This window comes from Myotis yumanensis, unplaced genomic scaffold (genome assembly GCF_028538775.1).
Source record: "Myotis yumanensis isolate MYYU_CA2020_CCGP unplaced genomic scaffold, mMyoYum1.0.hap1 SCAF_7, whole genome shotgun sequence".
NCBI lineage: Eukaryota > Metazoa > Chordata > Mammalia > Chiroptera > Vespertilionidae > Myotis > Myotis yumanensis.
Window position 1 is genome coordinate 41,349,038 of NW_027223758.1, and position 22,745 is coordinate 41,371,782.

Genomic DNA, 22,745 nt, shown 5'->3' on the forward strand with positions numbered 1-22,745 from the left:
TAAGGTGGAGATTCAGTTGGGGATATTTTTCTCAGAAATGGAATATACTGAAGCTAACAAAGTATAGAAAATAGTAAAGGAGGATGATTGAGTGGCTTAAAGGAGAGAAAAGGCAAAGTGAAATAGAAAATCAGAAACTGAAACAGTCACATAGATTTGTTTCATCCTGTTGGAAGCATTACATCCTTCAAAATGGGACATATACAAGAAAGCTTTCTGCCTTATATATATCAAGACCAGAATGACTACTAAGAGCCTTCTTAGGAGACAAAATTGCATGGAATGTGAAAATGTCTAAGAGGAAATGGCCTAAATGGTCTTTCCTGTAGGTAGCAGAGAGTTTTCAGATGGGAGACATCCCCCTCACCTGGAAATCCTAGAGACCAGGAAATGATCCACTGGTGCCAGAGAATACTACAGGTCTGTCCATTCTCCCTCTTTGGTCCATCCCTAGCCAAAGGAAGGAATTCCCATGTCACAAATCAAACACTAGAGCAGGAAGAAGGGATGATGGAAGAGGTAAGTTCAATGAGTCTTGGGTATAAAAGAAGGAGGGTTGGGGTGATCAGGATACTATCTAAAGAGGAGAATAATGAACTACCAACCAGGAACAAGGGACCAGAGTACTTTGTCATTCTCTTTAACTTTTTTAATTCTCTATGTTCCTTGTGATCAATGCCTGGACTGTTTCTTTGTTGTGGGTAAAGTTAACTTTTTGACAGCCCTATAAGTGAATCCAACATTCTGCTTCAGGGAAGTCATTCTGCTCCAGGGAAGTCCTTCTCATTTGCTTCCCTTCTGACTGCAATGACCTTCCTCATGTATTAACTCCCTAAAGTACCCCTCTCAGTCAGCCCCAGCTGGATGTCCTCATCAGCTCCTGTATGGATTCAGTAACACCAACTCCAGATTTCACCTTGTTTTATAGCCAGTGATTGCCTTTGAGATGTACAAGCCATAATCATCTCAAGCTTCTGAAGGTGCCTCCCACCAAGAGCCAGGCCCTTGGGACATGAATGAGCAAACCCACAGCACACCAAGACCCAGCCTATGTAAGGAGAGAATTATCAGAATAACCCCAGGAGCTGGGAATTAGGAGTCTGACCTCCTCTGCTGCCAGTTTGTGGACACATAAGAAGCTCAGGGATAAAATAGGTGGCAGCATTGTGATGAAGAAAGAAAACAGACTTAGTCCCTCCGGAAAGGGAGAAAGTGGCTATGGAAAGACAGGCGGGAAGCTGGGGTGGGTAGATTTCAGACAGCCACATAGAAAAATGGCATCTTCAACTCCTATGTTCATAGCAGCACAATTTACAATAGCTAAGACTTGGAAACAGCGTAAGTGCCCATCAGCAGATGAGTAGATTAAAAAAAAACTATGGTACCTTTACACAATGGAATTCTATGAGGCAATAAAAAAGGAAAAACTCATCATTTGCAACAGCATGGGTGGATCTGGAGAGTATTATGCTGAGTGAAGGATTACAAATGAGTGAAATAAGCCACTCAGAGAAAGATAAGTATCACATGAACTAAAGAACCAAAAAAACTGATGATCAAAAACAGACCCAGAGTCACGGAAGCATGAACAGACTGTTGAACCTCAGAGGGAAGGCAGGGGAGGGTGGGTGGGAAGAGTCAACCAATGAACTTGTATGTATATATGCATAGCCTATGGACAAAGACAATGGAGTGTTGAGGGCCTGTGGGTGTAGGGGAGGACAGGAGCAGGCTGGAAGAAGTTAATGGGGAGAAAGGAGGACCTATGGAATACTTTCAACAATAAATATTTAAAACAAAACAAAAAAGAAAAGAAAAATGGCATCGTTAGAAACCTATTCGTGATTTTGCATTTTCAATGGTGTTCTAGTGAGCCAAGCCAACTTCTATTGGTAAATCACTGAACTTTGAGGGGTTCATTTATTACCAAAACATAACTTTGCTTTAGTCTGTCTAAAAATGTTTTTATTTTACCTTCATTTTTAAAGGATATTGTCCTTTATAAAGGATTCTAGATAGACAGTTTTTGTTTTATCTTTCAGTACTTTAAATTTATTCTTTTATCATTGGCTGTAATTCACATTTCTGGAAAAGTCAGTTTATTTTCTTATTTCCCTCCCCATATGTAATATGTTCTTTTTATTCTGACTGCTTTTAGAATTATTTTATCTTTGGTTCCAAGCAGCTTGATTAACTTGTGCCTAGAGGTGTTTTCCTTTGAATTGGAGTTCTTGGAGATTCTGGGAACTGTCAGTGAGTGTTTTTTATCAATTTTGGAAAATTTTTGGCCATTACTTCTTCGAATATTTCATCGGTCCAATTGTCTCTCTCTCCTCTCCTTCTGCTATTTCAATTACACATGTAATATAGCATTTTTTTGTTTTGCACTGACCTGAAATCTTTATTTTATTTTCTTTTAATAATTCTTTATTGTTCAAAGTATTCCATATATCCCCCTTTTTTCCCCATTGACCCCTCCAACCTGCCCCAGCGCCAGGCCCTCACCACCCCATTGTCTGTGACCATGGGCCATGCATATATGCATATAAGGCCCTTGGTTGATTACCTCCCACCTACCCACCCTTCCCTGCCTTCCCTCCAAGATTCTGCAATCTATGAAATCTTATTTTCTATTCTGTGTTTATGCCACTCAGTGGTACTGCTATGGTAGCTCTAGAAAACTAACAGAGTGTACTACCTCCACATACTCAATGAAGTCCATTATAAAGCTTAGGGGTGGGTCAGACCTGATCTGTAGCTGGGGCCCTTAAGACACTAGTTGGTCATGCCAACTCATATGTGGCCACTAAAAGTTCATTTAGGGCAAAAGATTTTTAGAGACACCTCATCAAAGAAGATACACAGATGGCAAATAAGCACATGGAAAAATGTTCAACTCAATTAGCCATTAGGAAAATACAAATTAAAACACAAAATGCCATTACATACTCATTTAAATGGCTAACATTAAAAAAGACTGACTACCAAGTTTGGTGAAGACATAAATGGAAAAACTGATATTCTCATACACTGCTGGTAAGAATATAAAATGGCCGAAACCAGTTTGGCTCAGTGGATAGAGCGTCGGCTTGCGGACTGAAAGGTCCCAGGTTCGATTCCGGTCAAGGGCATGTACCTGGGTTGCGGGCACATCTCCAGTAGGAGATGTGCAGGAGGCAGCTGATCGATGTTTCTCTCTCATCGATGTTTCTAACTCTCTATCTCTCTCCCTTCCTCTCTGTAAAAAATCAATAAAATATATTTAAAAAAAAAAAAAGAATATAAAATGGTACAAACCACTTTGGAAAACAGTGTGTCAGTCTCTTAAAAATTTGTAAACATATATCTGCTCTATGATCCAGCCATCCCACTCCTTGGTGGGAGAAAAGAAAGCATATGTTCATTCAAAAACTTGTGTACAGAGAGAAACCAAGATGGCGGCATAGGTAAACACCTGAAATTGCTGCCTCGCACAGCCACTTCAAAAATACAACTAAAAGACAAAACGGACATCATCCAGAACCACAGGAAGGCTGGCTGAGTGGAAATTCTACAACTAGAAGGAAAGAGAAAAGCACACTGAGACTCAGAGGAGGTGCGGAAGTAAAGTGCAGAGGTATGGAGGCGCACGTGGAAAGGGCTGGCAACTGAGGACATGGTTGTCTTTTTCAATCGGGAGGGAGTCTCAAGCTCCCGACTGCTCTGAATTCCAGTTCCGGGTGAGTTTCTGGGGACCCAGACTCATACGGGGAGAAACTGGACTGTCTGGCATTGGTCAGAACACGAGGGCGGCTTTCTCTCAGAGGTGCTCGCAGCGATTACCGGGACACTGAAACGCGGGGCCTCTTAGGGTAGGACTAAGGATCAGCCATAGCTGTTTGCTCTGCCCTGTTGATTCCCTGAGACCCCGCCCCACCCAGGCTGTGAGCAGAGGCTTTTGCATATAAAAGGCCTGGCCCTTCGCAATCTGAAAATTACCTAATAGACTGCAGCTGGGTCAGAGAGACCCAGAACATCCAAAAGAAGGCCCAAAGCCCTACAGCAGCTTGCATTGCTTCACAGCTGGGCCTCATCTGGGCACCTCCAAATCCCAAACAAAGAAGAGGAATCTGCAGATCTCTCCATAGCTCCTGCTGGGTAGCCTCAGGCAGAGGCTAAATTAGCCCCTCCTTAGAGATCCAAGAGCCAGTGTACCCAGTGGTCAGAGTGGGACCATCCAGATTACAACTCCTCAGATCCATAAGGGACACACTCAGGGGGCAGACTCAGTGAGCACCAAAGCCCCACTGATGCAACCATCATCACCAACCATCTCCAGAACTTTTTCATCTTCCCAAACTGAAACTCTGCACCATTAAACAACAACTCCCCATTCTCCTTTCCCCCGGACCCTAACAAACAGCATTCTACCTTCTGATTCAAACAATTTGACCACTTCACCTCATGTAAGTAGAATTATTCATGTATGTCCTTTTGTGACTAGCTTGTTTCACTTAGCATAATGTTCTCAAGATTCATCCACGTTGTACAGCATTTCAGAATTTCCTTACTTTTTAAGGCAGAATGATATTCCATTGTATGTAGATACCACATTTTGTTTATCTATTCATTCGTCGATGGACACTTGGGTTGTTACTGTGTCTGATGAGTCTTTAAAGTTATGATTTTGTGGCTATCTGGTTTATTCTCCTTTATAGGATGAAGCCAGTGGTTTCTTGTAACTTCCTATTCCCAAACTAGAATCAGAAGTCCTCTATGGCCCTAGCTGGTTTGGCTCAGTGGATAGAAAATCAGCCTGCAGATTAAAGGGTCCCAGGTTTGATTCCAGTCAAGAGCACGTGCCCGGGTTGCAGGCTTGATCCCCAGTCGGGGATGTGCAGGAGGTAGCCGATCAATGATTCTCTCTCATCATTGATGTTTCTATCTCTCTCTTCCTCTCCCTTCCTTTCTGAAATCAATAAAAATATATTCTTTTAAAAAAGAAGTCCTCTATGTATTGAGTTATAATCTCACTTTCCATCTGACCCTTAAGGGAAGGATATCCATATTCTATCAAACAAAGGATAATAAATCACTAAAAACCCCATATACAATAAAGCCTCAAATATGTAAAGGTATTTATGTCTTTCAACATCTGAGATGAGAAAACTGTGGCATAAACAGACACACAGTTAAAACTGGGCAGATACTTGAATTCATGCCTTGAGTCTTAGACTGGTTATTTCCTTGCTACACAGTGTCGTTTCTATAGCACTAGAGTGAAAATAACATCACATTGAGAGATATAACATCATAAATTAACCAATTTTCCCAAAAATTAATAAAGAAATTTAATGTAATTCCAACCTGATTTTGGAAATAGATGACAGAGAGCAAGCAAAGAACAACTTAACTTGACAAAATGACTATTAAATTTAGCTTACAGAAAAGCTATGCAAAAATAAACAAAAAAATATCGAAAAACAATTAGTAATGAGTGACTAGCCTTGGCAGATATTAAACATATGAAAAAAGTTACTATAATTAAAAGTGTATTATTAGTGATGAGTAGACGGAAAAATCAATATATTCTATTCTAGGACAAAAATTCTAAAAGCAGATCCAAGAATTCATACAATATATGATTATAATGACTCTTTAAATCAGTGATTAAATAAACGGTATTGAAAATGGCCATTTATTTCAAATATTTGGAACGCATAGTAAGAAATTTAAAGATACAGCCATCCAGATTCCCATATATGAGGAGAGGTGGTGGTGGTCGTCGTTTTTAACAAAATCTTTCATGCTCTCCGTACATTATAGTTATTTGTTTATTTCATTTACCAGGTCACTCAATGTTTGGAATAACTAACCACCTTGCAAATAGTCACTTACCCAAAACAAACATCTTTTACTGGCCAATTTTAAATAATTAGGATTTCTTTCATATTACTCCAGTGGAGAAGCCTGGGAACTATTCTTCAGATAGTTCCAAGGTTGGACTACAATTTACAAATACTAAAAGAACATGACTTAAGTCCTTTCTATGGGCCAAGCAATGTGCTAAGTGCTAAGGATACAAAAGTGAGTCAAGTTCAGTCCTGCCTTAAAAATGCTGTTTAACCTAATATAGGGTGTCCCAAAAAATGTATACACACTTTAACAGCTGATAACTCACTTAATTTTCACTCCTTTTTAGGGTTAGCTGATTTGAAATAATGGGTGAAGCCAGAATAATCTTTGAACAAAGAAAATTTATCCTAAAGTGCCACTAGACTTTTTTATGGGGATACATAAGAGATAAAGTTTATGGCACAAAACTGGCAACAGATGATGAGTTGAGGGCACACAAATACTGAAAATGATTTTTTTAAAAATATATATATTTTTATTGATTTCAGAAAGAAAGGGAGAGGGACAGATAAAAACATCAATGATGAGAGAATCATTGATCGGCTGCTTCCTGAACGCCCCCTACTGGGGGTTGAGCCCACAACACATGCATGTGCCCTTGAACAGAATTGAACCCAGGACCCTTCAGTCCCCAGTCCAATGCTCTATCCACTGAGCCAAACCAGATAGGGCAACAAAATGATTCTTGATGTTTGTGATTCCAATGCTTCGCATTATTAGCAGTGCCTGAACTATCTCATTAACATTCGTTAAGTGAAAACCACAAAGAACAGTCATCAGTTTGAAAACAGACATTGATAAAAAAATTATTCATTTTTGTAGGTTCTTTTAAATATTTAAAATGAACTGTATGTTAATAAATACTGATTTATAATCATTCAAAAATGCATAAATTTTTCTGGGACACCGGGTAACATCTGCAATATATGTTATTTCTTTGCTTATTGTTTGGTTATGATTTGGATATAATAATAGAAGGATGATGGTAAAAATAAGAAATACCAGGTAAAAATATGAAACACCAGGGAAATTCTTCAGTATACATCTCTGCAGAGATTAAGCCGGATTGTTAGATTCCAATAGCTGAACGGGAAGATGCTCACTCCAGCAGATTTGCTGAACAAGATGGATCTGCGAGGTTCTCCCCTTCATACCACAAAGCAGTCACAGCTGGATGCTTTATCATTGCTCTACCCTCTTCCTGAAACAAATCTGACAAGCTGATCGCATTAGGCCGTGACTTACAAAATATGGCATAATTGAAGACTGTAATCATCATCATGATAGCTGACTTGATAAGAGAGGTCAAATCCCATTTTTATATCCAGAATTTCTAAAATATTGTTTCATCAAAAAAATCAATTTCTCATTTTTCTAGCGTTAACTTGAAAAGGGTATAATTGAACAAGCCTAAATCCCTTACATCACCCAGGACTGTGTGAAAGGCTCATACCCAACAAGCCACTTGAGTTAGGGCCAGGCGGACAGCAGTTGTCCTCAGCATCTAACACCCACGGGCCTGAACAGCTTCTAAGCAAGAACACGTTTTACATCCTTTGGTTAAGACTGTGGGGAAAACACAGGCTCATGGAATATAGATGCTCAGCTGGCTCATTTGGGTTTTGTGGTCCAATTTGTGGATGAGATATTTATAAAATCCGGTGATTACAATGCCATCTCATTAACATTCCTTAAGTGAAAACCACAAAGTGCAGAATGGGAACTCCAATCTGAGGGGAGAGGGAGGGAGGAAATGAACAGGGAGATGGGTTTTCCTACCTCAGCACAGGCAAAAGGAGAGGCTCAGAGGGAGAGGACCCCTCTCTGCTTTCTTTAAATCAGACTTTCTCCTTGCTGAAGGAAAAAAGGAGCAGAGGAAGGACTATAGCTTTTCCATTTTTCAGTTGTGTTTGATCCCTAAGCAAACCAAGTCCAAAGCAAGCCCAAGTTGACTTCCCCATGAATTAGAATTCTCCATTGGTTGTACAATTTTTTTCAGTCAAGGAGACACCTCCTCTACGATGTCAGCCTAGATTAAACTTATTCCACAAGGTGTTTGCATGAGCAGTGAGGCTGTGTGAACTGGACTGAACTCACAGTGTTTTCAGCATAAAGTCACTATTGTACCTTGTGACGGATTTCTGCCCCCAGTCCCTGTGGTGAAGGCAGTGGGGCTTCATGGACAGAACCAAGGCTATGCAGTCAGAAAAGCTTAGACCCTAGTTCCTGCTCTGGCACATACCAGTCACAGAGTCTCTGATAATCTCCACTCTCCAAGGATGTTACAGTGAGGGTGATGGAGTAGGGATTACATGAATTAAATAACTGACTAATGAGTAAGCATTCAATAAGTGGTAGCTACAATTAATATGGTTGTACTGATATCACTGACTTGTCTCCCTTACTCAGTCTCAAACTTGCAGGTGGCTTAGATAGTGCATTCCATGCAGAACCAGCAATAGGATTATCCATTCAGTGGACAACCAGTAAATACCAACTAAACGTATGAATGATGCTATGCCCTGAGGGAGAGCGCTTGAAAGTTGGACTCAGTCGTCAACGATTAATCAAATTTAGTGATTATGGCTGTGGTGTGTGCAGCGACTTTACTTGAGGACTCTGCAAAAATTTCAGAAGTCAATTTCTTTGTCAATTATAGAATAATCTAGATCTCTGGCATTCTTCCCTCCTAACACCTTATCCCACTCTATTCCTCATCACATGCACACACACACACTCACACTCACACACCAAGGATTATTTCTTTGGTGCTTAGAGTCACCGACCATAGAGCCAGAAACTCCAAATGAGGATGCAGAGGCAGAGGCTCTGTCATACACACAGTCAACAGAAAGTGATGATCCTCAGGTGTACCTATTGCCCACATTCATGTGTTTTGGGAGGAGGGGCAGAGGACCTTCCGCTAGAAGGCACAGCTTTTGTGACTTTCATTTAACACAGCCTTTTGTGCTTTGGGCTGCAGAGCAGAGCTGCACGCATAATTAACCCTCTGCAGGCCGAGTAACCGAAGCAAGAGATTGCTGGAGCTGCACCAGGCGGAGATAGAGGACTGAATCTATTCTCTGGGAGGGCCAAACACAGAACCAAGGGGTGGAAATCACAAGTCAGAGGATTTCCTAACCCTGAGAGCCTGAAAGCAATGGAATGGGCTGCCCCAAGAAGTAATGAGATTTTCAAGATGATGTCACATTCTTGAATTGGGAGGAAAGAGGAGTGGCCGGCCTCTGGGGTTCGACACATCTCAGATTCTGGGGCCAGTCTTCAGTAAGCAGGCATCCCTGGCAGGCCAGGTGATTAAGTGAAGGAAACACCATGTCAGCACCACTGGAGCCTTTAGGCTTTATAGCTCTGCTTCTATACCTCCCAGTTTATGATGAACAGGTTCTTATGACAGGGCAGACTGTTATTTACAGAGCCACATTTTCTTAAAGGGCTATCCCCAATCTGTTCATTAAATTCTTTAAGGAAAGAAGTCTGAAGAAGAGATTTTTGTTTTAATTCTTCAGCATTAGAAACTTAGGTCTTGGTCCACCAGCTGGAATATCCCGAAATTCCCTGTGCTAGCTCCCAAATACACACTCTCTTTGCATCTAGGTTTCCCTCTCCATTCTACTTCTTTCAGCATAAGCAGAATAAGCAACAGACAGCCTAGGACGATTTAAAAGACATGTAAATTCCCTCACATCCTAAATCCAGCTCCTCTTTTTAACTGCAACTGGCCCTGAAATAATTGCTATCAGAAATAAACCTTTGCATTAAAGCAATTATTCCAGAAGCACCCTGGGAACTGCATAATGAGCACCATAAACACGTGTTGTTTTACCAACTTCCTGCAAAGATCCTGAAAAGAACCAAGAGCAAGACGAGAAGGCCTAGATGGGTGGGAGCTGAGCATGCAAGGTAAAAATTGGATTACAGAGTTCAGAGAACGACAAAGCCATGGGGTGCACTGAAGTCAGGGAGGAAAGCTAAGTAGCCAACAGTTCTGGAGGAGAATGGAAAAGAGGGCGTCAAAACGGAAATTCCATAGAAGTAAAACCAAGCTTGGTCAATATTCATTCACTAGAGGCCGGTGCACAAAATTCGTGCATGGGGTGGGGGTGAGTACCTCAGCCCGGCCTGCGTGCGCCCAACAGTCGGACATCCCTCTCACAATCCGGAATGCTGCATGCACCAGTAACCATACTTTTCATACAGATGAAAGGCATCTTGCTGTTTATGGGCAGCTACATTTTTTTGCCCTGATTAAAAAAGTAGTACATAAGATGATCCTTCTGAGGCAGTAGTACCATTTTCCCATCTTATGGGTGGAAAAACTGAAGCAGAGAGAAGTTAAGTAATGGGCTTTGTCACACAGTTATAAGTATCAGAATCAGAGCTGACCACAAAATATGCAAGCCAGAGTCCATGCATGTCATCACTGTATCATCCTGCTTTTTCAGGTTTTAATTTTTAAATTTAAGAGACTGTTCCCAATATATAGGGTAGGGTCCCTAGGCCTGCCCGGCGATCAGGGCCAATCTGTGGGATGACCGGTGGGTGGGGCGATCTGGGCCGCCCCCCCCCTCTGCCGCCCTGCTGGCACCCGCCTTGGCTGGTGGCCTGGCACTGCACACTGGTCGGCCCCGTCCCCCAACACCATAGCCACCTGTCGCTTCCCTCTTGTCGGGGGGCAGGGGGAGGCAGACGCTCAATGCAGGAGCTGCCCCCGAGCTGCCCCCTGGTGGTAAGTGTGCATCATAGCAACCAGTCGTTCCCCTGGTCATTCCACCGTTCAGTCAATTTGCATATTAGGGTTTTATTATATAGGATTCATTCCACATTCAATGAACACTCCCTAATGTACCAAGCACTGTTCTAGGCACTGAACGTATGCTTACTATCCATGCAAGTTTAGGCTCTGTGGGTCTAAAGGCCCTAATTCTCAAAAAAGGAACACTTCTACCTGTAGAGAAGAGTGTGTGTAGCAATCAGGTGATCTGTTGTGGAGTCTCATTATACCTCTGTGGATGAGAACAATGGCCATAACCTGAGAAAGGCACAGTAACCAGCGGCTCAGGACTCTCTAGGATGCAAGACCCCTAGACCAGCAGTGGGGCTAGCCAGGGCTAAGGGGAATCTAGAATGAATGGGAAAGAAGCATTAGTTACAGCCTTGAGATCAACTGTAGCAGCAAGGGCTGTAGTAGTTCCCACTAAACCTTCATTTGCAAGTTCCCAGGAAACAAGACCAACCAAAATTCAATATATGTTCCCAGATAGAGTGAACTTATTATAAAAAGTAAGTGGATTTGAGCAGCACACTAAGATGCTCCACCAGGTCCCCTCTCCAGGACTGACACACTCATGCCTCAGTTGCTAAGAATACTGAGTACTGTGAGTCATAGCTGAGTTCAACACTTGGAATTGCCCTTGGCGACAAGGATCTGCCTCACCCAGAATGACAGTCCCTCCTAGGGGACCGCCTATGACCAATGACTGGCTCATGAAGGGATACAAAGGTCTGGTCCACATGCCTCAATATGGGACAACTCTGACGGACCATCCCATCTTCAGAGCTTCCTGCAGAATCAACTGAGGCCCCACTGTCACAGAAGTACAGGTTGATTTCTCCCTCTGCCCAACCCCTCCTTCCCACTACCTTACAGATGTATCTCCTGAATTCATTCACAATAAACTCTCTGCATAAAACTCTGCCTCAAAGTTTATTTTCAAGTACCCAATCTAAGATAGCCATGCTCACACACATCACCACCTGGCCTAAACAGTTTGCACTGATACAGCAGAAGTTTCTCATCTAGGTTCCATCATCTTCAGTAAGTTCTCCATTTAATCAAATCTAGCTGCCTTCTCCAAGGCTGGTGGTATACCTCCCTCCAGGTCTCATTCTGAATCTATGAGGCTACACAGGTTATTAAATAAACTCATTGCAAAGCATCGTGCTTATTCCAACACAAAGTGTTAGACTAAAGATATAAATAAAGATATAAATAAAGTGTTGGTATATATAAAGATATTACAATACTAACACAATGTCAGAAAATTCACATGCTGGTATTATAGTGCACTGGTCCATGAGAAAGGGTTAAAAAGACTAGGTCATTAAGGTAAAATAACTGTATGGAAGTCATTTAGCATTGGGAGCCTGTTTCCTAATCTATTTTAAAAGCTGGTTCTGACTCCCCTCAGAATTGCCAGGAGGACCTTATCTGTAAAGATAACAATACCTCCCTCACTGGAGTTGTTAGAAAGATTAAATGAGATAATGTATTATGCTATCTGACACATATTAAACACTCCATATATGGCTAGTATCGAACAAAAAGATGCTTGCAAAACTAGTTTTGAAACTAGCATGAATATATTTAATATGTAATATTTTACATTTTTCAGATGTTTAGCCTTGCCCCCTTAACAAGAACAGGGGCCTTCTCTTCCTTTGCAGTTAACTTCAAAGCAACCAGTGCAGTGTTTTACACTTGTTAAAATCTTTTCCCTGACTTGCAAGGAATCAGTGAGTAATTTCATGCCTTGGCATTCTGTGAATACAAGCAAGTGCAAATACTTCTGTAATACTCTGTGAAAGAAAAAAAAATTTCCAGCAAAATGGAAAGGGGAAGGGGAAACACCACTGAAATGTCAGCCAATGATTTCAAACATATTTCTATCTGTCTGAATGTATTCCAATCAAGGTACTTCTAGTCATCTGCTATTTCAGGGTGCTGATGTGTGTGCACCCATTTCCCTCTATATTTTATTAAATGAGGAATCAAGGATTACATCTATCCTGTGCTCAAAATTTTTAATGGAACCAAAATCCTCTGAGGATTATCTTAAATCCAGGTAATTTTCTTAAGTGGGACCTGAATGTAGCCAAATAGCTGAAGGGTTAGAAACCTGTCTATCTGTCTCTTTAAAGTGATTTCATGCATTTGGACCCCTGGGTCACTGAACCACTTCAATGGTGACATACATATTATGAGGAAGCACACTGATCAAAATTCAAAACACACTCAAACAAAGGCCAGATCGGGATGATTTGGAAAAGCTCCATCAGTCCAATCCATCCCATTTGATCCCATCTTTACACAGCCCTAACTCTGTATTCCCTTCCTATGAGCAGGTTAACTTTTTCCCTTACCCCTCATCTCCTCTTTATCTATATTATTACCCCCACTCTATGAATCACCCAAACAGGGTTCTTTTCCAGAGCTACCTCAAATCTCACTTCCTACCTATGCCTTCTTAATACACATTAATTTCTAGAACCAATCCCCCTTTGTGAAATGTGGAATTTGCCCTCTCCCAATACCACCCCCCTCCATGTAAATGACCAATTAACAGGCAAAGCCAAGAATTTTGTTCAACACTGGTCCCCTCCACAAGACAAAGCCCAAGGCATGAGCAGAGCAGCCACCTGCTATCATAGAAACAGCTATAATAATTATATAAAAACTAGAGGCCCGGTGCACGAATTCGTGCACCAGTGGGGTCCCTCGGCCTGGCCTGCGGGATGGGGCCAAAACCAGCTCTCCGACATCCCCCAAGGGGTTCCAGATTGCGAGAGGGTGCAGGCCAGGCTGAGGGACCCCACCAGAGCAACGATCGGAGCCCAGGAAGGACACAGGAGGTTGGCCAGCTAGGGAGGGACCATAGGAGGGCTCCAGGGTGTGTCCGGCCCAACTTGCTCAGTCCAGATCAGCCGGACTCCAGCAGCAAGCTAACCTACAGGTTGGAACATCTGCCCCCTGGTGGTCAGTGCACATCATAGCGACTGGTTGACCAATCGACTGTCCCCTGGTGGTCAGTGCACATCATAGCAAGCGGTTGAGCAACCTTAGCATATCATTAGCATATTACACTCTGATTGGTTGAATGGTCAACCAGATGACCGGATACTTAGCATATTAGGTTTTTATTATATAGGATTACCTAAGAGTCTGAGTTGCATTTGGCATTTGAATGACAGGTCTCCATTTCACAGAGGTCACATACTGCAGAAACATTTTTATTCATTCCTATTATAAATGCTGTTTCTTCATGTTAATTATCTACATCAGCAATTTTCTACCTTTTTCAGTCTCATGGCACACATAAACTAATTACTAAAATTCTGCAGCACACCAAAAAATATATTTTTTGCCAATCTGACAAAAGCAATAGGTATAATTTTGATTCATTCACATCAGATGGCTATTGTTGTGTTGGCTGTTGTCATTTTTTATTTGGCAAACTAAAAGAAAAGAGGTCAGTGGCCCTGACTAAACAGTCAGGCATTGCATGTTTTAAAAATTCTTGTGGCACACCAGTGTGCTGCAGCACACCAGTTGAAATCGCTGCTCTACATTAATATCACACCGAAAGAGTTATAAGATTCACTCATACTTGACTGTGTTGGGATGCTGCTTCCCACAGAAGCTATGCCTCATTCTTAGAGGTCCTTAATAATGTTATGACAGTTTTAAACATGGCTCCAAGTTCTTTTTTAAAAAATTTAAATTCTTTATTGTTTAAAGTATTACATAAGTCTCCTTTTCCCCCCATTAAACTCTCCCCGGTGGCCCCCACCCCACCCCCTGTCTGTGTCCATTGGCTATGTTCATATGCATGCATATAAGTCCTTTGGTAGATCTCTTAACCCATTACCCCCGCCTTCCCTCATAGGTTGGACAATCTAATCAATGCTTCTATGACTCTGGTTCTATTTTTGTTCATCAGTTTATGCTGTTCATTATGTTCCACAAATGAGTGAGGTCATGTGATATTTATCTTTCTCTGACTGGCTTATTTCACTTAGCATAATGCTCTCCAGTTCCATCCATGCTGTTGCAAATGGTAAGAATTCCTTCTTTTTTACAGCAGCATAGTATTCCATTGTGTAGATGTACCACACTTTTCTAATCCACTCATCTGCTGATGGGCACTTAGGCTGTTTCCAAATCTTAGCTATTGTAAATTGTGCTGCTATGAACATAGGGGTGCATATATCCTTTCTGGTTGGTATTTCTGTTTTCTTGGCTCCAAATTCTTTGATGCTCCAATGTCCCCTCCTCTTTCAATCTGGATGAGCCTGTGAATAATTCTAGACATAGAATATGGTGAAAGTGACCCTATGTGAGTTCTGAGGTTAGGTCATAAAAGGCCATGCAGCTTCTTCTCTTGGAATGGTCACCTTCAGGGAGCACTGAGTCTCAAAACCCAGTCATTATGCTGTGAGACAACCAAGCCAACAGAAATAATAAAAATGGCTGCTGTTTTAGTCCACTGCTTTGGGGGTTGTTTGTAAGTAATAAACAATTAGAACTAATAATATCTTTATTTTTTCTATTATTCAGACCAAAAATTCTAATGTCTTTGATTCCCTTCTTTCTCTCACATTCCATATCCAATCCCTCAACAAATTCTGTCAGCACCTCCTTCAAAATATGTCCAAAATCTTAACAACTCTCATCTATAAAATGAATCTCTTCTAAAGTTCTTAGTCTAAAACAACAGAAACTAACCCCTGCTAACTTTTGCAGACAAATTTCATGAAAGGAAAGCAGATGGCTCACAGCACAGACCATAAAAGGATGAGAATCACATCCAGAAAATAGTCAGAAATCAACAAAGATTAAGCATGAGGAGTCACAACCAAAGATCTAGCCTGCTGATGAACTGCCACAGCTGGACACAGAATGTACCACCTTCACCAGCTTGAATTCTAGGCTGCCCCCACTCTTTCGTTCGGGTGCGTATCTCATTGGCTGAGCTTACTTGATGTTCCTGATTCCCAACTGCCAGGGAATGGAAAGACAAAGAGTTTGAGCTTTTTGGCTTTCACGGTAATAAGTGGAGACCCATATCCAATAAAAACTTATTTCACAGTGCATTCTCCAAACACAAAAACTGGGCACGAATTCTGAGCAGCCAAGTAAAAGTAAATGACTCTGATAAGGGTTGGGTGAAGAAAAGATACATTTTATATGATAAACAACAGGTTCTCAATATATATTAATATGATGGAAAGATAACTAGACTCTGAATTAAAACCTTAGATTCAAGTCCTGTTCTACCACTTACTGGATGTGTAACCTGAGCAAATCACTTAATTTCCCTGAGATTCCATTTTTTTGCACTGTTAAAATGGGAACAATAATATCTGTCCTGCTTACCTTACAGGTTGTTTTCAGGGTGAAATGAGCATATTAAAATTAGTATCTTCATGTCCTTCATCTTGTAAACCCTGTTGCCTCACTGAGAGTCAGCATAGGTGTCCCATAAGTTCTGCAGAGTGAGTAAAAGTTATAGAAATAATTTGTAAAACGAAAGCCATTAATTACCTGATCTTACTAAGTACTCCACTTAGGCCAGAAAAGTGTGATACTGTCACCCAGAGCCAGCCTTAAGTAATATCAAATTATGCTTTGAGAGGAGATCCTTGACACTGATAATATTTGCCACTGACCTCTTCATAAAATATATATGGAGTGGCAGAGCAACTTATTGCTTCAATATTTAGTATAAGTTTAGCTCATAGAGCAAATTCCTTCTGTGACAAGTTTTAAGGACTTGACAATAGCTCTTGAGAATCATTCTAGCATGGGGAAATAATGGAGCTTATTGCCTAGATTTTTGGTCAATCAATTCAAGTTACCCTGAAAAAACAAGAACTATTTAATTATAGGACAACTAAGAATAACAACCCCTAACCAAATCCTCTGGAGATAGACAGCTGAGAATCAAGAACTTTTCAGATATTTTGAAAGTTAGTGGTAAAAATCATAACCCCCAATAGGATCTGTACAGCTCCCTATAATCAAATACAATAATAATTCTACAGAGGTATATGTGAATGTTAATTCTAACTGGAGTAAAGACTGAAATAGTGTCCTATCAGTTCAATTAAGGTTATTTCAGCATGAGATAAAAAAATGTTGGTCTTCAGGCTTTTTTGGATTTTACAAATGCACACAAAAAAACAAAGTTGTATTTTTAAAAAGTAAAGGAATAGTGTTATAGTACTTGGAGATAAAAAATGCTCTACTGTACACATTTAAAGTTCTCACAAGCTGGAATATTAATGTGTCTCTTAAAATCATCTATATAAATTCACTTTCATAGTATTATTTTTCAAATATGCAATTCAGAGAATTATAAACTTCAACCAGAGAGATCATCTATCTCAACCGGTTGCCTAATTCAGCCGATCCCTACTACTAGCATCCTAGCCAGATAGTTACTCAACCTCTGCAGGGTATTTCTCTGGGTGAAAAATTCACTCCTTCATACAGCAACTTGCTGTACTCTTGGACAACCTTAATTATTAGAATCAAAGTCAGCTCCTCTGTCACTTTTATCCTTTGGTCCTAACTCTGCCCTGGGGAGCAGGAAACACTACCCCCTCTGCCACGTGACAGCTAGGTAAATATTTAAAGTGGCAATCATGTACTGTATTATTTGCCTCTTCTCTAGGCTAAACATTTGCTCTAACTCTTCCACATAAACCATGGTTTCCTCTTCCTTCACATCCTGAGGGCCTATGCTAATCTCTAACTTACCAATGTTTATATTAAAATAAGGTAACTGGAGCCAGATAAATCTCCAGCCCAGAACACTGGGAACCTGTTACCTTCCTTGCAAGCTATATACCATATTTCTATTGATGCAGCATAAAATTACATTAGCTTTTTTATACAGAATAATATTTTTGAGCCATTTTGCATGTATGTAAGATTTATATCCCCATCTTTTCACATGCATTATTGTCACAATCCAGAAACCTCCCTTGATTTATATTTTTTTAGCCTCAATAAAGGGCTTTTGTATTGGTCTTTGTTAAATTATATCATGTTGGTTTTCATTCCAACATTCATGTTTCATTTTGAATCTTGATTTCACCTTTCAATATATTAGCTATGGCTACTTGCTCTGTGTCACCTACAAATTTGATGAGCAATCTTTCTAACCTTCAGTGAAGACTTTAATAAAAAAAAATATTGAACATGGTAGGATAAAGAGCCCTATGGCATGTCATTAGAGACTTCCCTCCAGGATGGCATCAGAACTATCTAAAGCAGCCAGTGAACCGCATACACAAATAACAATACCAAGCATTAGATGGCATGTGCTAAACGAGCAGCAAAAAAAACCAAACACTATACAGAGAAAAAAGTAATCCAGAACCAGCAGACAAGGCTCTCTACTTTAGCAATTAATTTCAAATACAAGTTTGGTTACAACAGGGCACTTTTAAAAGGTGTCTTTCCTTCCTGAAATGTGTATATACTGTATATGTACTAGGGTTGTAACATAAAATCCATTTCCTACTATGGGTCTCACCCAGAAATTTTTCATATTGGTATATTAAAGGATGAGTGGGATTTGAAATGGTATAGAGAAGGGGAGAATAAGCCAAGCAAAAAAAATCTTACCACGCTTTGGATCAATAAACTCCTATAAATGTGACTCCTCCCACTGCTTGTTTCATTCCCCTCCACCCCACTCCAACCCCTACTATTGTAAGCAACAAACATGCAGAAATCAATCTTTTAAGTATATATATATTTGTAATGATTCTTTGGTTTTCCAAGAGATTATTCACTTTTAAAATAGGTCCTAAAGAAGGCTCATTTACAAGGCAAGTGACCCTGGTTTAATACACAATCATTTGATTGACACCCATTTTTCAGAATACCAAGAATACAAAATATGAAGGGTTTCTGCGATTTACTTATATTGTGAAACAAATCTAATGTTAAACATGACCCTTGAAACTGTCCCCACATCTTTCCAGTCAGAACACTTTGATGATATAGTAAATATCGCTACAGTTCCACTTTGAAGAAACAAGGTTTAAATAGGGCTTTGCCCCATCAAGTAAATTTTTTTACTTAAAACTTAAAATCCTCTTCAAAAGAAAAAAAAAATGTGCAGTAAATACTCAGAAATGACATGACTCTGACGCAATTCTGGTCTCACTGATCACTTTAAATCATGACAGGTTCTGGTCTCTCATTCTTTGCCCTCTGTTCCTTTCTTGGTCTGAAAATTAATTACAGCTAGGAACCACAAACTCAGAACATAATTTAAAACTTGAAGCAACAAACCCATTCACTAAATCAGATCACTCAGAATTCAAAATTTTTTAAAAATTCATTTTTAAAAGAGAATCCCAAAACCTTTTTGGAATATGAAGTTAATCATTACAAAAGTATCCCATCAGAAATAGCTTTTAAGGCTAGAAACCCCATAACAACTTGGATTCAGTTTTAGGATATCTAAAAAAGAGCCCTCAGGAAATTAACCCAATAATCATAAAGACCCCATTTTGATAAAAGGGGAGCATGTGTGGAAAGGACTTTGGAGAGCAGCTGCATGAGGAGGGCACTAAACAACAGGATTGCCCGCTCCGCCTCCAGATCCAGATCTCGTTTCCACCACACCCTCGACCTTGAGATTGCAGGTGATGGACTAGACACAGCACACCCTAAATCAGTAATTTCTAACTTCCCCTAACTAACTTCCAACCTTACCCAAAAGATAAGAATAGGGAGGAAATAAGGGGAAACTTAGCCCATTACTTTGAGATGAGGGCTGAATGATTGTTTGCTTTCTTTTTTCCCTTCTTCATACACACACAAAAAAGAACAGTCATCCTCACTCCACTAATATGTAAGATTCTTAAGAGCAGGGACCATATCTAATCTGTTCATTGTTCTACCCCCAGCACCTAAGTAGTAACATATTTCAGGGTGCTTTTTGTTTGTTTTCTGTTTTTTTTTCTGCCCACTATCCAAACAAACTTATTTCAAATGATCCCCTAAAGTGTGCAGTAGAATCAGTGCCCCTCCTTCTCACCCTTGGATAGCTAGGATCCTGGTATATGCCCTACGAGAGGGCATCCCCCTCCCCCACTGGCTCTTGCAGAGACAACATAAAAACACAGGGATAGCCTATCTCTCTTGGCAGTAGCAACAGACAACAGTGACCACAGAGGCTTCCTAACCAATCTATTGCATAGTGTGACCTTGACTTTGCTGCTGTTCCCATTGTCCCTTGATTTCTGCTTGCTTTCCAAGCTTGACTCTCTTGTATTCCTATTGCCTCTGTGAGCTACATGGTTCCTTCCATGGAAGTTCTTTTCTACCTAAATTAAAGACAACTTCTCTTACTTGGAAACCAAAACTGAAAGAGGCACCTAGGATGTTTTCAAATTATATTTCTTAAATGAAGAAATAAATTAATGAGTCAATGAACCATCACCAATTTTCTGTATAACACTTTACAGTTTCCAAGAACTCTCCCATATTCTGGTTGCTGCCCCACTAATGTTCCACTATTTAAGTTACAATATTTAACATAAGAGCTGGGGAATAAAATTAAAATATGAACATAAAAGAAAGTAAAACAATTTTTTCTCAAAGGAAATTAGTCAAATAGCTCCCCCAAAAAAGTCTATAAATAAGAACTAAAACTTCAGCAGCTATGAACTGACAGACATTCACCAAGTCCCCTGTGGTTGGACATTCACCATCTGAGTCACTGAGGGAACAGCATCTGCAAATGCAAAACAAAGCACAAGAATGTTTGCTTTAATCATATGAATCTATCTAACCTCCGGCTTGTACTTTTGAAATATGTTTTTATTGATTTCAGGAAGAGGGAGAGAGAGAGATAGAAACATCCATTAGAGAGAAATATCAACCTAGCTGCCTCCTGCACGCCCCCTACCGGTGATCAAGCCCACAAGCAATGGGGGCATGTGCCTGAATCCAGAACCTTGACCTCCAGGTGCATGGGACCAGAGGACTCTCAACCAACTGTTTCTACTCACCCCCACATTTACTGAAGTGAAACCAACCATAGCTCACTCTTTCCCCTAGAAAATCCCCTACTTAGATCAATACTAAAAAACGGGGGCGGGGGCAAATTAATACTAATTTACATCCAAACCAAATATCGTAGTTTTGTAGCAGATGTACTAGTATACAGCATATCATTTACAGGACTTTCAGAAATCTTTCACAAGCCCAGATGGAAAAGTTTAAGGGCTTTCCACATTTCTCATTACAAGCCAGGTTTGAAACATGGTGATTCAAAGCATAATGTTTCAAAACTGTCCTAAGAATGTCACTTTCTTTTTACCGATTTAGGTCGATACGGTAAAGAACTTCACATGGGCATCATATTTGGTTGATGGGAACACAAAGCCCAAAGCCAGGTTTCCCCAGTCTGATAGTTGGAAGACCACTACAACATCCATTAAACCATCTCAGTAAGCAAGCCGGGAAAGGCCATTTTGTGTTCAGTGACCTATGCTCAGCCCCACGGACTGTGATGAAGCTCTGAGGTCCCTTTTTGACTCCATATCTGATCTCCAGGGAGCCAGTGCTCACCTCTTTCAGGATAAGGTCTAAAGAGCACATTATACCAACAAAGGGAGATAGTAAATACTTCAAAGTAGTTTTAAGAAGAAAGAAAAATGAAACATTGGGGATGAGGCGCTTTAAACCTTTAATATTTTTGTTCTACATAGCCTATAAATGCCCTGTATAATTTGTGACGCCTATAAAACGTAGTATAAAAAACAATTTCAAATTGTAAGGAAAACCACATTAATTTAATACGACCAAAGAAGAGAACATAAAATGTATACACCAAAGGACTACCCTCTGGCTCCCAGTGCTTTACTGATATAGACACACATACACACACACACACACACACACACACACACACACACACACGGCTTTTCAGACACTAACAGGCCACATCAAACCCTTCTACAGTTTTGCATCAATATAACCCTGGCCTAATGGCTTCTTTAGCTTGTATTCGCCACACAACTGCGCCAGCTCCTTGTTCTGAAAGCCTGCCTAACCCAGCGCCGGGGTCCAAGAACAGGGACATGGAACCCACTGCCCTCGGGCTCCCGGCTCCTGCCTCGAGGGCACCCGGAGCCGGTGGTGCGGAGGCTGGAACTCACCGTCGTCCACCGGACGGGGCTCGCCCTGCCCTCGAGGAGGGCGGCAGCGCGGGGAGCCAGCGTCCCGGGCGCAGCGCAGGGAGGCCCCGGGAGCCTTCGGCCTTCGCCAGCCGGGCGAGGAGCTCCCCGCGGCCTCGCTAGACCCGCGTCCACGTGTGCGGGACCGGAAGCGCCCGCCGGCCGCCTTCCGCCTCCCCCCACCGGGCGCCAGGTGGGCCGGGGCGCCAGGCCGGGGCACCCACGGGGCCGTCCCCGGGCGCCCGGCTCTCCACCCTCCGGCCCTTCGCTTCACTTCCCCTTCGTCTCCTCCACCGGAGGCGGGAGCAGGCCGAGAGGGGAGCCAGGCCCGTCGGCCTCGCGCGCGCCCACCCCGCCGGCCCAGTGCGGGGAGCGGAGTCGGGGCCGGGGCCGGCCCTGCGCGCTCGGCCGGGGCTGGGGCCGGGCTGGGGCCGGGCCAGGTCGCCGGGACCAGGGCACCCGAGGGCCGGGCCGACTGCCCCCTTGTCCCCCGCGGCCTCCTCACCCCCTACTCGTTCCTGGAATCGATCATGGCCGCTGATTTTTCACAATTGCAGCTGTCTAGTTCATCAGAGAATAATTAAATCAGAGCGGCCGGGCCTGCCGTAGCGTCGGGAACGAGGGGTCTCCCCCTTTCCAGTTGCCATCAAATCGGGGGCCTAGTTGGGAGCCAGGAGGGCAGACGGGGACAGGCCTCGCCCTGGGTCCAAGTTGGGGGGGGGGGGTGCGGGGAGGTGAGCGGGGCGCCGCTCCGGGTGCGGGAGAGAAGCGGAATCGGGAGGGGCGCGGGGCGGCCTGCGGGAGGAGGTCGAGGCGGCGCGGGCGCGCCGACGGGCGCGGCTGCC

The 22,745-nt window shown here is 41.9% G+C and overlaps 1 long non-coding RNA gene across 1 annotated transcript in view; it reads right to left on the minus strand.

Moving 5' to 3' along the window:
* The window catches only part of LOC139013898 (uncharacterized), a 214,028-nt gene extending 192,013 nt beyond the window's left edge, over positions 1–22,015 (minus strand). Inside the window, exons 1-2 of the long non-coding RNA XR_011472159.1 lie at positions 21,883–22,015; positions 16,070–16,181 (exon numbers count right to left, since the gene is read on the minus strand). This is a non-coding gene — a long non-coding RNA (uncharacterized lncRNA). The remainder of the gene's footprint in view (positions 1–16,069; positions 16,182–21,882) is intronic.
* Between the last annotated feature and the right edge of the window lie 730 nt (positions 22,016–22,745).